The sequence below is a fragment of the Humulus lupulus genome, chromosome X (genome assembly GCF_963169125.1).
Source record: "Humulus lupulus chromosome X, drHumLupu1.1, whole genome shotgun sequence".
In the NCBI taxonomy this organism is placed as follows: domain Eukaryota; kingdom Viridiplantae; phylum Streptophyta; class Magnoliopsida; order Rosales; family Cannabaceae; genus Humulus; species Humulus lupulus.
In genome coordinates this window covers 57,427,650-57,438,845 of record NC_084802.1, presented here as the reverse complement: position 1 = coordinate 57,438,845, position 11,196 = coordinate 57,427,650, and the positions used below count along the sequence as shown (strand labels likewise).

Below are 11,196 nucleotides of genomic sequence, written 5' to 3'. Positions count from 1 at the left end.
AGAGGAGGTAGTCGCTCAAGAGGACGAGGAGGAAATTGTGGTGACTCAAAGCCCACTTGTCAAGTTTGTGGGCATTTTGGACACTCTGCTGCCTACTGCTACAACAGGTATGATGAGTCATATATGGGTTCCTTTGCATATGTTGCAAGACAACAAAGCAAGGAAATACAAGGAAGTGCATAAGGTGCAGCAACCTTCATTGCTACTCCAGATATGATTGGAAGTGAGGCCTGGTATGCTGACAGTGGAGCCAGCCACCACATCACAAAAGATTCCAACAACATGACTCAGAAAAATGAATACCACGGTACGGAACATCTAACCGTAGGTAATGGAAGTAAGTTGAATATCAATCATATTGGAAAAGGTATTTTAACAACCTCTGGAAATAATTGTTTGGCACTGAAAGATCTTTTACATGTCCCTCATATAACAAAAAACCTTGTGAGTATTTCAAAACTTACCATAGACAACAATGTCTCAGTTGAGTTTTTTTTCCGTTTTGTTGTGTTGTGAAGGACCTAGCAACAGGGAAGGTGATTCTTCAAGGGAGACTTAAAGAGGGGATTTATCAACTTGGAGACTCTACTGCAAACCAATGAATGCATTCCTCCAATGGGTCTTCTAGTGTTCAGTGTTTGTTTAGTGAAGTTTCAAATAATTCCAATCAAAGCCAGCATGTAGCTGAGCAGTGTTTTCATTCCAAGAAAGAAGTGTGGCATAGGCGTGTAGGCCACCCTTCAACATGAGTCATAAATCTTGTCTTGAGTCATGTTGATTTAAAATCTCTGAGAAATGAAAAGGAACGTTTTTGTGAAGCATGCCAATTTGGGAAGTCCCATTCCTTACCATTTAAGTTAAATTACAGTCGAGTAAATTTTCCTCTTGAACTAATCCATACTGATGTTTGGGGTCCTACACCAGTCATAGCACACACAAACTATAGATTTTATATGCATTTTGTTGATGACTTCAGTAGGTTTACATGGATATATCCATTAAAGACCAAATCTGAAGTTATTTCAGCCTTCATTCAATTCAAAACTCTTGTTTAAAATCAGTTTGATAGGAAGATCAAAACACTCCAAACGGATTGGGGTGGAGAGTTCCAAGCGTTCACTAAGTATTTCACTGAACATGGTTTTGCCTTTCATCATTCGTGTCCACATGCCTCTGCTCAAAATGGTCGAGCAGAGCGAAAACATAGACATGTTGTTGAAATGGGCTTAACTCTTTTGACTCAATCTCACATGCCATTGAAATATTGACGGGATTCTTTTATGACTGTTGTATATCTTATAAATAGACTTCCTACACCAATTCTGCACAACAAAACTCCTTTCGAAATTCTATTTTCTAAGAAATTAGACTACAAATTCCTCAAAGTTTTCGATGTTGCTTGTTACCCATGCCTTCGTCCATATCAATCTCACAAGTTCCAATACCATTCCACTAAGTGTGTTAACCTTGGCTATAGTGATGTGCACAAATGTTACAAGTGCCTTAGTTCTACAGGTAGGTTGTACATCTCAAGAGATGTCATTTTCAATGAGAATGATTTTCCTTTCAAAACAGGTTTCCTCAACTCCTATAAATTTGAACAACCTGTCCATGTGTCAGTTCCATCTTCGTTATCTTTCACTCAAACTTCTTCACCATCCTCGCCACTTACCTCAAATTCAACATCAGGTGTTCAAGTTGATAAAGCTTCTGCATCAGTCTCTCTTGCAGATTCACCTTCACCACCTGGTTCCTTACACAATAGCACTCATGGTTCTCCACAAGCTTCATCAATATTTAGTGATGTCTTAGCTGCTCAGCAAGAGGCTGAAATGCATGAAGAAGTTGCTGCACCATCTAGAGAACAAGCTAAGATTTTTCAACATGACATAGGAACCACCTTGGTGCCCACGGACCCCATGGTTACGAGGTCCAAGGCAGGCATATTCAAACCTAAAGTCTATGTGGGAGAGGCTAAATGGAAATATCCTAATGAAGAACCATACTCAATAGAAGAGGCTTTAAATCACTCTGGTTGGCCGCTTGCTATGTTAGAAGAAATGAATGCTCATAAAAACAATAATACATGGCAGCTTGTACCAAGAAAACATGGAATGAATGTGGTTGGAAACAAATGGGTTTTCAAGATAAAAAGAAATTCAGATGGGACATTTCAAAGAATCAAGGCACGTTTAGTAGCAAAAGGTTTCAACCAATGGCCAGGAATATATTTTGGAGAAACTTTCAGTCCAGTGGTCAAAGCTGGAACAGTTCAGATCATACTCACAATTGCAATGGCAAAGTCTTGGGACATAAGAAAATTAGATATCAACAATGCCTTCCTAAATGGGAAACTTGAGGAGGATGTTTACATGTGTCAACCTCATGGTTTTGAAGACAAGGAGAGACCAGATTTGTTTGTAAACTCACCAAGTCTCTTTATGGGCTAAAACAAACTCCAAGAGCTTAGTTTGATAGGCTGAAAGCTACTCTAATCAGCTGGGAATTTAAAAACTCCAAGGCAGATTCCTCTCTATTTTTCTACAAGACTCCAACCATGATGATAATGGTACTTATTTATGTGGATGATATAATAGTGTAGGAAATGATGTGAAGAAGCTCAACAATTTATTAAGAAACTGAATGATGTGTTTGCCTTGAAGGATTTGGGACCTCTGCACTATTTCTTAGGTATTGATGTCAAGAGGGATGAAACAGGTCTGTATTTGAATCAAGCTAAGTATGTTAAAGAGTTGATGTCAAGAACTGGTATGTTACATCCGAAGCCTTGTCCAACGCCTATGACAGTAAAAACTCTATCAAAATTAGATGGAGAAGTGCTAGAGAATCCTACAGTATATAGAAGTGTGATTGGTGGATTGCAATATCTCACACACACCCGGCCAAACCTTTCGTTTGTTGTTAACAAACTAATCCAGTTTCTTTAGTCACCAACTACAGTGCACTGGAAGGCAGCCAAGAGAGTGCTCATGTATTTAAAAGGAACTGTGAACCATGGGCTGCATTTCAAGTACTTGAATCGACTTACTCTTACAGGCTATTCTGATGCTAATTGGGCATGTTGCCCAGATTATAGAAGAAGTGTTGCAGGCTATTGTGTCTACCTAGGTGATTCCTTGGTCTCATGGTCATCAAAGAAGCAAGCTGTAGTTTCCTGATCAAGTACAGATTCCGAATACAGGGCCCTTGCTCATGTAGCTGCAAAGATATCATGGATACAAGCCTTACTTCAAGAATTTGATTTCTTTCTGCCAAGCATTCCAATAACCTATTGTGACAACATGGGAGCAAGTGCACTTGCTGCAAATCCGGTATACCATGCTAGGACCAAACATATATAGCTTGATGTTCATTTTGTTAGAGATAAAGTGCTCCAAAAAGCTTTGGAAATCAGATATATACCCTCTCATGATCAGATTGCCGACTGTCTTACAAAAAGCCTCAGTCAAGACATATATCATTTCTTAAGTAACAAACTTAGTGTGGTAGAAACACCACAACATTTGAGAGGGGCTGTTAGGAAATGATATTTACCATGGTGTTGACTAGGTGTCTCCCTTAGCTTATAGAATATTGCCTAACGATATTGTGGTCCCAATGTAACAAACTTGTACAATTTGTTAGAATATTCTCTATGTATTTTTTGGTAAATATTCTGTAATCATTACTCTTTCTCTCTCTTGTAAAATCGTGTACCTCTGTTGTTAAAAATACAAAATCACCTGCCAGCCTCCTTTCTTGAGCTGTGCTTTACAAGTTTTGTGTAGTTTTCATTTTCCTGAGTCTCCCATCCCCCAATCTTAAATGCTTCATCGCTTTCAAATTTTCACTCGTCAGATTCTCACAAGTATCATAATCTTTTCTTTCTCCAAAAGCCACCAAAGAACCCATGGGTTTGTCCTCATTCCTCTCCTCTCATACACTCAGATGCACCATAACATACCTAATTCTGATGACCCTTCCACCTAGATGAAGGAAGATGCGGTTTCCCTTTGTTATTGAACGTGGATTGAGAACTTTTTGGAACTTGACTGAATTGCCACCAATTTGACTTCTTATATTTACCAATTGAAGCTATGGGTCTTGGCTTTACCCGAAGGTTTGTGCCAACGACATGGGTTCTTATATGTTGCGTATCTCGATTTAGAGGCTGGTGCTCGAGGACTTATTGGTGCTTCTAAACACCATCCTTGATGATAGGTTTAGGTGGGGAGTGAGACTTGAGTCCCAAGAAAAGACTAATTTCCATTCTTTGTCCAAGAGGAAGAACAAGGCCCTTTGGACAACAACATAAGTCACTGCATTTCAAGATAAGATTGTTCAAGATGTATAGCATATGATTTTGGAGCCAATTTATGAAGCTTGATTTTCACAGATTTTGTTTGCTTTTAAGCTTAGTAGGATTGCCCATATTGTGTTAAGGGTGATTAGATAGAGTTTTACAGGTTGTTTGTGGTATGTAAAGGGTGATTTGAGCACAATCTCAAATAGGATGAAGGCGAGGTTGGTGATAAATGCTTTGATGAGGGATGTAAGTGATAAAAAGGTAATTGATTTGGTGAAAGTAGCATTTGTCACTCATGTTATTACTACCACAGACAATGGTGAAGAGAAGAATAAGAAGAAAGTCAAGAGAAAGTACCAGAAGAATAAGGTATTGGATGAGGATGAACCAAAACCAAACCCTTATGGGTTAAAGATAATCTTTGGTTTTTCCCTTGAGGTTGCGGAGAAACTTCCTTCTTGGGGCCATTGTGTAACGACCCAAAATTACTGTTATGGCTTAAGGGCCCTGATTAGTGTGCCGGGTGGGCATAATTGGTTTATGTGTGAGTTTATTGATTTAATGCATGATTATATGATAAGCATGCTTGAATGATTATATGAATGTAAGTGTGGTTAAATGTTATATCTGTGAGAACCACATTATTATGTGGGTAGATTGCAGCGAGCGACTTGAGGCAATCCTAGGGAGCTAGATAGCGGGAAAGTCATAGCGGGGCTTAATATTTGACTTGGGGCAAGTCAAGGGGTATTTCGGGAACTAGATAATTATTTGGGTTATCGGGCTATGGAAATAAATATATGGAGATATATTTGAGTGTTATCCCCAAAAATTGGAGAACAATGACGTGGCAATAGAAGTGACAAGTGGCAGTGCATGGTCTATAAATGACACATTAATAGTCAATAAATATATTGGCTCCTCAGAGTTGTGATAAAGTGATCTGGCTTAGGAGTGACCCGTTAGACCAAGGAAGAGTTTTGACTGGCCAGTCAAGTGTCATGACCGACCAGGCATGACCTTGTCCGACCAGTCATATGATTGTCTGCCCAGGCATGACCTTGTCTGCCCAGTCATGACCATGTCCGACCAGTCATGACCATGTCCGACCAGTCATGACCTGTTTGCCCAGCCAAGTGCATGTCTGCCCAGTTAAGTGCATGTCTGCCCAGTCATGACCATGTCCGACCAGTCATGACCATGTCCGACCAGTCATGACCTGTCTGCCCAGCCAAGTGCATGTCTGCCCAGTCATGACCTGTCTGCCCAGTCAAGTGCATGCCTACCCAGTTAAGTGTGTGTCTACCCAGTGAAGGTTTGGCCGACCAGACTGAATGTGATATGGATCGACTGGATGGAGCAGGACTACGTCAAGATTCCCAGAAACGGCTTCAACAAGAATCGGTCTTGGCATACGCGGGAATCTCTCAATTTTTCCCACAAATTTAGTGTATTGTTATATTTTGAATATTATTGTAATTTTAATATAATGAGAATAATAAAATATCCCGATTATGGGGATATCATCTGTACGATCCTGAGCCTATAAATACAAGGCTTATGGCATCATAAAGAGGACTTTGGGGGACTTTTGGAATTTTGAACTTTTGATCTGAATTTTCTAGAGAGAGAGAGAGTACTTGTATTTGAGAGAATTCTTGTATTCTTGTAATCTACACTGAAGAAACTCAGTTGACTTAGGTTCATCTGATCTTGAGTGTAGATCTATAATCACAACTCTAAGTGGATTAGGCTATTACCATCACATTGGGGCTGAACCACTATAAAATCGTCTGTGTCGTTTATTTTCTCTTGAAGGTTTTATCGTTTTTGACGTTCACATGTCGTTGCCAAAAACGCAGTCAACATTTTGGTGCTTTCATTGAGAGCCTAAAGAGAAAGACAGACGGTCCCTGAAGTATTATGGCGCCTAAGAACATCAATGCGGCCTCCAAGAAGATAGGCTCCTCTAAAGAGCCTGCCAGATCAGAAGGTCCTAGCCTTCAAGATCGTGAAACTGAGCCTAGGGTCATGCTCGAGGACGTGACTCCAGGAGGCCATGGGGGCCTTCCAGGAGGAGATGGCACAATTCCATGCCAGGCAGGAGGCGTTCGTTGAAGAGATGGCCAGGCAGAGTGCTGCGTTAGAGCAGCAAAGACGTGATATGGAGGCCAGAAGCAAAGAGCTCAGACAACAACAGGAGGAGGTCAACCAGAGACATCGTGAAGCAGCACTTGCTCTAGAAGCAGCTACCCAATTGGCCCAAGCCAATGCTCAAGCCGCAGCACAAGCAGCCACCCAGGGAGCAAGAAATAATAATGTTGGTCGGAGGACCACTGACAGAGCTGATTCTCGAGGACCGAGCAGAAGCAGGAGTAACCCCCCTGGTCGGGAAGATGATGGGGACCGATCCAGAACTACCTCGACGCAAAGGGAGCACTCTAGAACCTTCTCCAGGAGCCACCGATCAGAGACTTCTAGATCAGGGAGTCACCGGTCGGGCAGTAAAAAGACTCCACCCAAGCAGGATCAGACTAAGATCCTCGAGAGAAGAGGACTTCACAATTCAAAGATGGGCACGGTCGTGATGAAGCTGATAGTCATCACACCGATCAGTCAAAGGAAAAGGAGGGCAATGACCAAAAAGGAGGAAAAGACTGCCCGGGGCGTACCGAAAGGCCTCAACTGCACCCCGACCAGCAATGTAGTGGGAGAGAGCAAGTCCTGCGTAGTAAGCCCTCTGAAAAATCGAAAAGTACGGTGTTTGATCGGGCAGGAGAGCATGCTTCCCGGAAGGATCTGAGGGACGTTATCACCAACAAGAGGAGGATCGTCCCGGTCAAAGGGAAAAATTTGGACCGCCCTGCCAGTCAAGTAGAAATACTTGACGATGGCGTGCCAGATGGTAATGCCCGACCAGGCAAACAAGGCCTTGGAACCTCATCAGTTGCACCAGCCATCCAAGCCCAACTTGACATGCTAACAACTGTAGTGCAAAGTTTGTCAAAACGACCTTCCGAGATAGATGCGATAGACCACCGGAGTGGTAGCCCATTTTGTGCCCGGATTAGAGCAGCCCAGCCACCGGCAAAATATAAAACACCGGTACTACCAGTATATACAGAAAAGGCAGATCCCATCAGACATATTGGGAAGTTTGAGGACCAGATGGAATTGCTAGGAGTAAGTGACGATTATCAGTGTAGAGTTTTCCCGACTACATTATCGGATACTGCCCAGGAATGGTATTGGAAGTTTAAGTCGAACTCCATTACCTCTTGGGAAGCATTCAGGAAGGAGTTTTGTAGACAATTCAACACTGCCCGGACTCCACCAGTTTATGCAAACCACTTGGCAGATATCAAACAAGGAAAAGATGAGTCTCTAAAGAACTATATACAGAGATTCATGAGAGAAGCCAATAGAGCAACTGCTGTAGGAGACGAGGGGAAGATGGTTGCCATAAGTGCTGGGATAACTTATCGGAGCCCTTTGTGGGACAGTATACATAGAAATCCAATTTCAACACTTCAACAATTTCTTGACTGGGCGGACAAGTATATGAAATTGGATGATGCAATAGAGAAGGAGGAGAATGGCATAAACAATCCGGGCGGATCAATTGACTTTGGTGGAAGGAAACGTGGAAATAATGGGTCTGACCACCATGAGGAAAAGAAAGCAAAGTTGAATTCAAGTGAAAATCCAACCAAGTATGAGCCTCAATTCACTAACTACACCACTCTCTCGGCTAGCCGAGCGGAAATATATCTTGCTAGTCATGAAGAGGTTCCCTACAAGAAACCTCCACCCATCAGGAAAGAGATGAGGAAGAGAGACATGAATAAGTTTTGTCGTTTCCATGGAGATTATGGTCACGACACGAATGAATGCAATCACCTCAAGGACGAGAAAGAATTTCTTCTCCGGTCGGGCAAGTTGAGGAAGTATCGGGCAGAGACACCCCAGGGAGAAGGAGGCAGCAGCAATCCTGGTTTCAAGTAACAAAGATCTCCACCCTTGCAGCCCAGACCTGTAGACTTTACCTTAGACACTATATGTGGAGGTTCACACTTGGTTGAGGAAAGAAACAAAGCAAAGGAGAAGTATGCTGAGCGGGAGTGCTAGAATCAGAAACCACTGGAGTGGCGAGCATCGGAGGATATATTATTTCTAAATACCACTTTCAGAGTGGTAGCTTGATTTCGAGTTGTTTGACTTGTTATTTAAGTTTGGTTTATGAGCTGGTTATTTGCTAACCAGTCATTTTATTTTTGAACAATTTTGGTTGTTTAAGACTCGTTGTTAGACATGTTTTGTCCCTTTTAATTTACGAGTAATAAAAGAGACTGTGCGCAGCGTGGTCGATTCTTGCTACAAATATGCATGTGTGTTAGTTATCCGAGCAGTGTTCAACTGGTCGGTAAAATCGGACAGTGTTCAACTGGTCGATACGTTCAAGCAGTGTTCAACTACTCGAATATTTTCCATATATTCTATGTGTTTCACGAGTAATTAACTGCTCGAACAGATTTAGTCAAGTAGCGAGTGACTAAGGATCTTTCAACCCTCGATCACCTGGGGGGCACATGGGGTATACTGGTATATAATTTAACACAGGCAATAAGAGCACGAGTTAAAATATCTGTTTTTAGGCTGACTTGTAAATTTTCGAAGTCCAAAAAGGCCATTAAGCTAACTTGTTTGACAAAGCTTAAGTAACTTGGAATTTTTTAAAATTTCAAGTTAGGAGCAGATATTCGTGTGACAATAAACATTATGCCCATAAAATGTTAGAGCAATAAGAGTGTGAGAAAGTATACTTAGTATGGACTTATGAAATGTCTAGAATTTCTAAGTTAGAAAACTAAGTACTCATGCGAAAATATAAGGCATACATCAGAGTGACTTTACTATTCACAAAAAACTTATAACTTTTTAAGTCTAAAAGACTTAGAATGTTTTAAGTTAACAAAGAAAAGTAAATTATAAATTCCAACAGCTCGGTTGTACGAGAAAAATATCAAAGCTGCTAAGCAACAATTGTCTTCACAACAAAAAAGAGTAAACTACTGGCAAGGTACAAAGTCTAGCTGATCAGGTGCAACGTTTTCCCGGTCGAGAGGGATACAACTTCCCTGGTCAGCTGAGCATGTATCACTGGTCGAGTAGGAAACTCTATTATTGAGCATGACTAACAATGAAGAGGCACTACTTGGAGGAGTATCGCTCGATTGCGGGATGGACGTATCAGAATTCGTGTGGTTGTCACCTCCCCTACAATCAAAGCGATTCATCTACAAAAAATAAAAAATGGGGAGGTGAGTAACCATACAGATAAAATTCAACAAGAGAAAATTTTATTTTTCTACTTAGAAAAAATTTATCTAAGTAGTGAAAATATAGTATGTACGGAGAAAAAATAAATTTTGTGCCTAAAGTGCCTAAAAAGTGCTTAAGGTCCCTAGGGTGAGCGTGAATTAAAAGTTTTGGACATAGAAATTTTTTTGGTCCAAGTGGCGCGCCAAGTGCCTAAGGCTTGCCATGCTTGGTCCGAGGAGCCAAGAAATTTTTTTTTGGTCCAAGAGGCGCGCCAAGTGCTAAGGCATGCCATGCTTGGTCTGAGAAGCCAAGAGATGTCAAGAGACCGTGGTGTCTGAGCGGAAACCTTGGTCCGAGCAGGTGCGTGTGTGTGTGCCTACGAACTTGGAGGAGCTGCACGCGTAGAGCTGTCCAAGGAGTTGGGAGGTGCATCCGAGCGGATGCTGGGGTGTCCGAGTAACCGTGCTAGTCCGAGGAGCTGTGCTTGGGTGCCATCCGAGCAGCTGCTGCACTTCCGTCCGAAGAGCCATTCGAGCTGCAGCCGCACTTCCATCCGAGGAGCCATGATGTCCGAGGTGTGTGTCCAATTCGAGGGGCCTAGTCCGAGCAAAGCTGGCATCCGGTTGGATGCATCTTGGGGCCAAGGGGCTAATGTATGGTTCGATCGGACCATACTTTTTACAAAGGAAAAAAAACAATGGCCAAACGACCATATTCCATGTCTCATACCCAAACCTCACCATAAACCCTAAGCCAAGAAAAGCAAAGCCCTAAATTCCATCTAGCACAAACACCATTTCTCATCCAAAACACATACTACCACAAGATCAAAAAAATAGAATTTGAAGAAATCAAAAGAAAAGTTCAGTCGTGGGTTTACGTGAAAGTTATTAACCGGGTAGGAGCTTTTGAATGACCTCAAGAACATTTTGCTAGAAGAAAAGTTTATCATACGAGAAAATCGTATAATAAACTTGGGGGGCAAATGTTATCCCCAAAAATTGGAGATCGATGACGTGGCAATAGAAGTGACAAGTGGCAGTGCATGGTCCGTAAACGACACATTAATAATCAATAAATATATTGGCTCCTCAGAGTTGTGATAAAGTGATCTGGCTTAGGAGTGACCCGGTAGACCAATGAAGAGTTTTGACTGGCCAGTCAAGTGTCATGACCGACTAGGCATGACCTTGTCCGACCAGTCATATGATTGTCTGCCCAGGCATGACCTTGTCTGCCCAAGCATGACCTTGTCTGCCCAGGCATGACCTTGTTTGCCCAGTCATGACCATGTTCGACCAGTCATGACCATGTCCGACCAGTCATGACCATGTCCAACCAGTCATGACCTGTCTGCCCAGCCAAGTGCATGTCTGCCCAGTCAAGTGCATGTCTGCCCAGCCAAGTGCATGTCTGCCCAGCCAAGTGCATGTCTGCCCAGTTAAGTGCATGTATGCCCAGTCATGACCATGTCCGACCAGTCATGAGCTGTCTGCCCAGCCAAGTGCATGTTTGCCCAGTCAAGTACATGTCTGCCCAGTCATGACCTATATGCCCAGTCAAGTGCA

General features: G+C 42.3%; 1 pseudogene; it reads left to right on the top strand.

Annotated features, from left to right (window-relative positions):
* Window positions 1-213: 213 nt before the first annotated feature.
* Window positions 214-11,196, top strand: part of LOC133805852 (nuclear intron maturase 2, mitochondrial-like) — a 78,943-nt pseudogene continuing 67,960 nt past the window's right edge.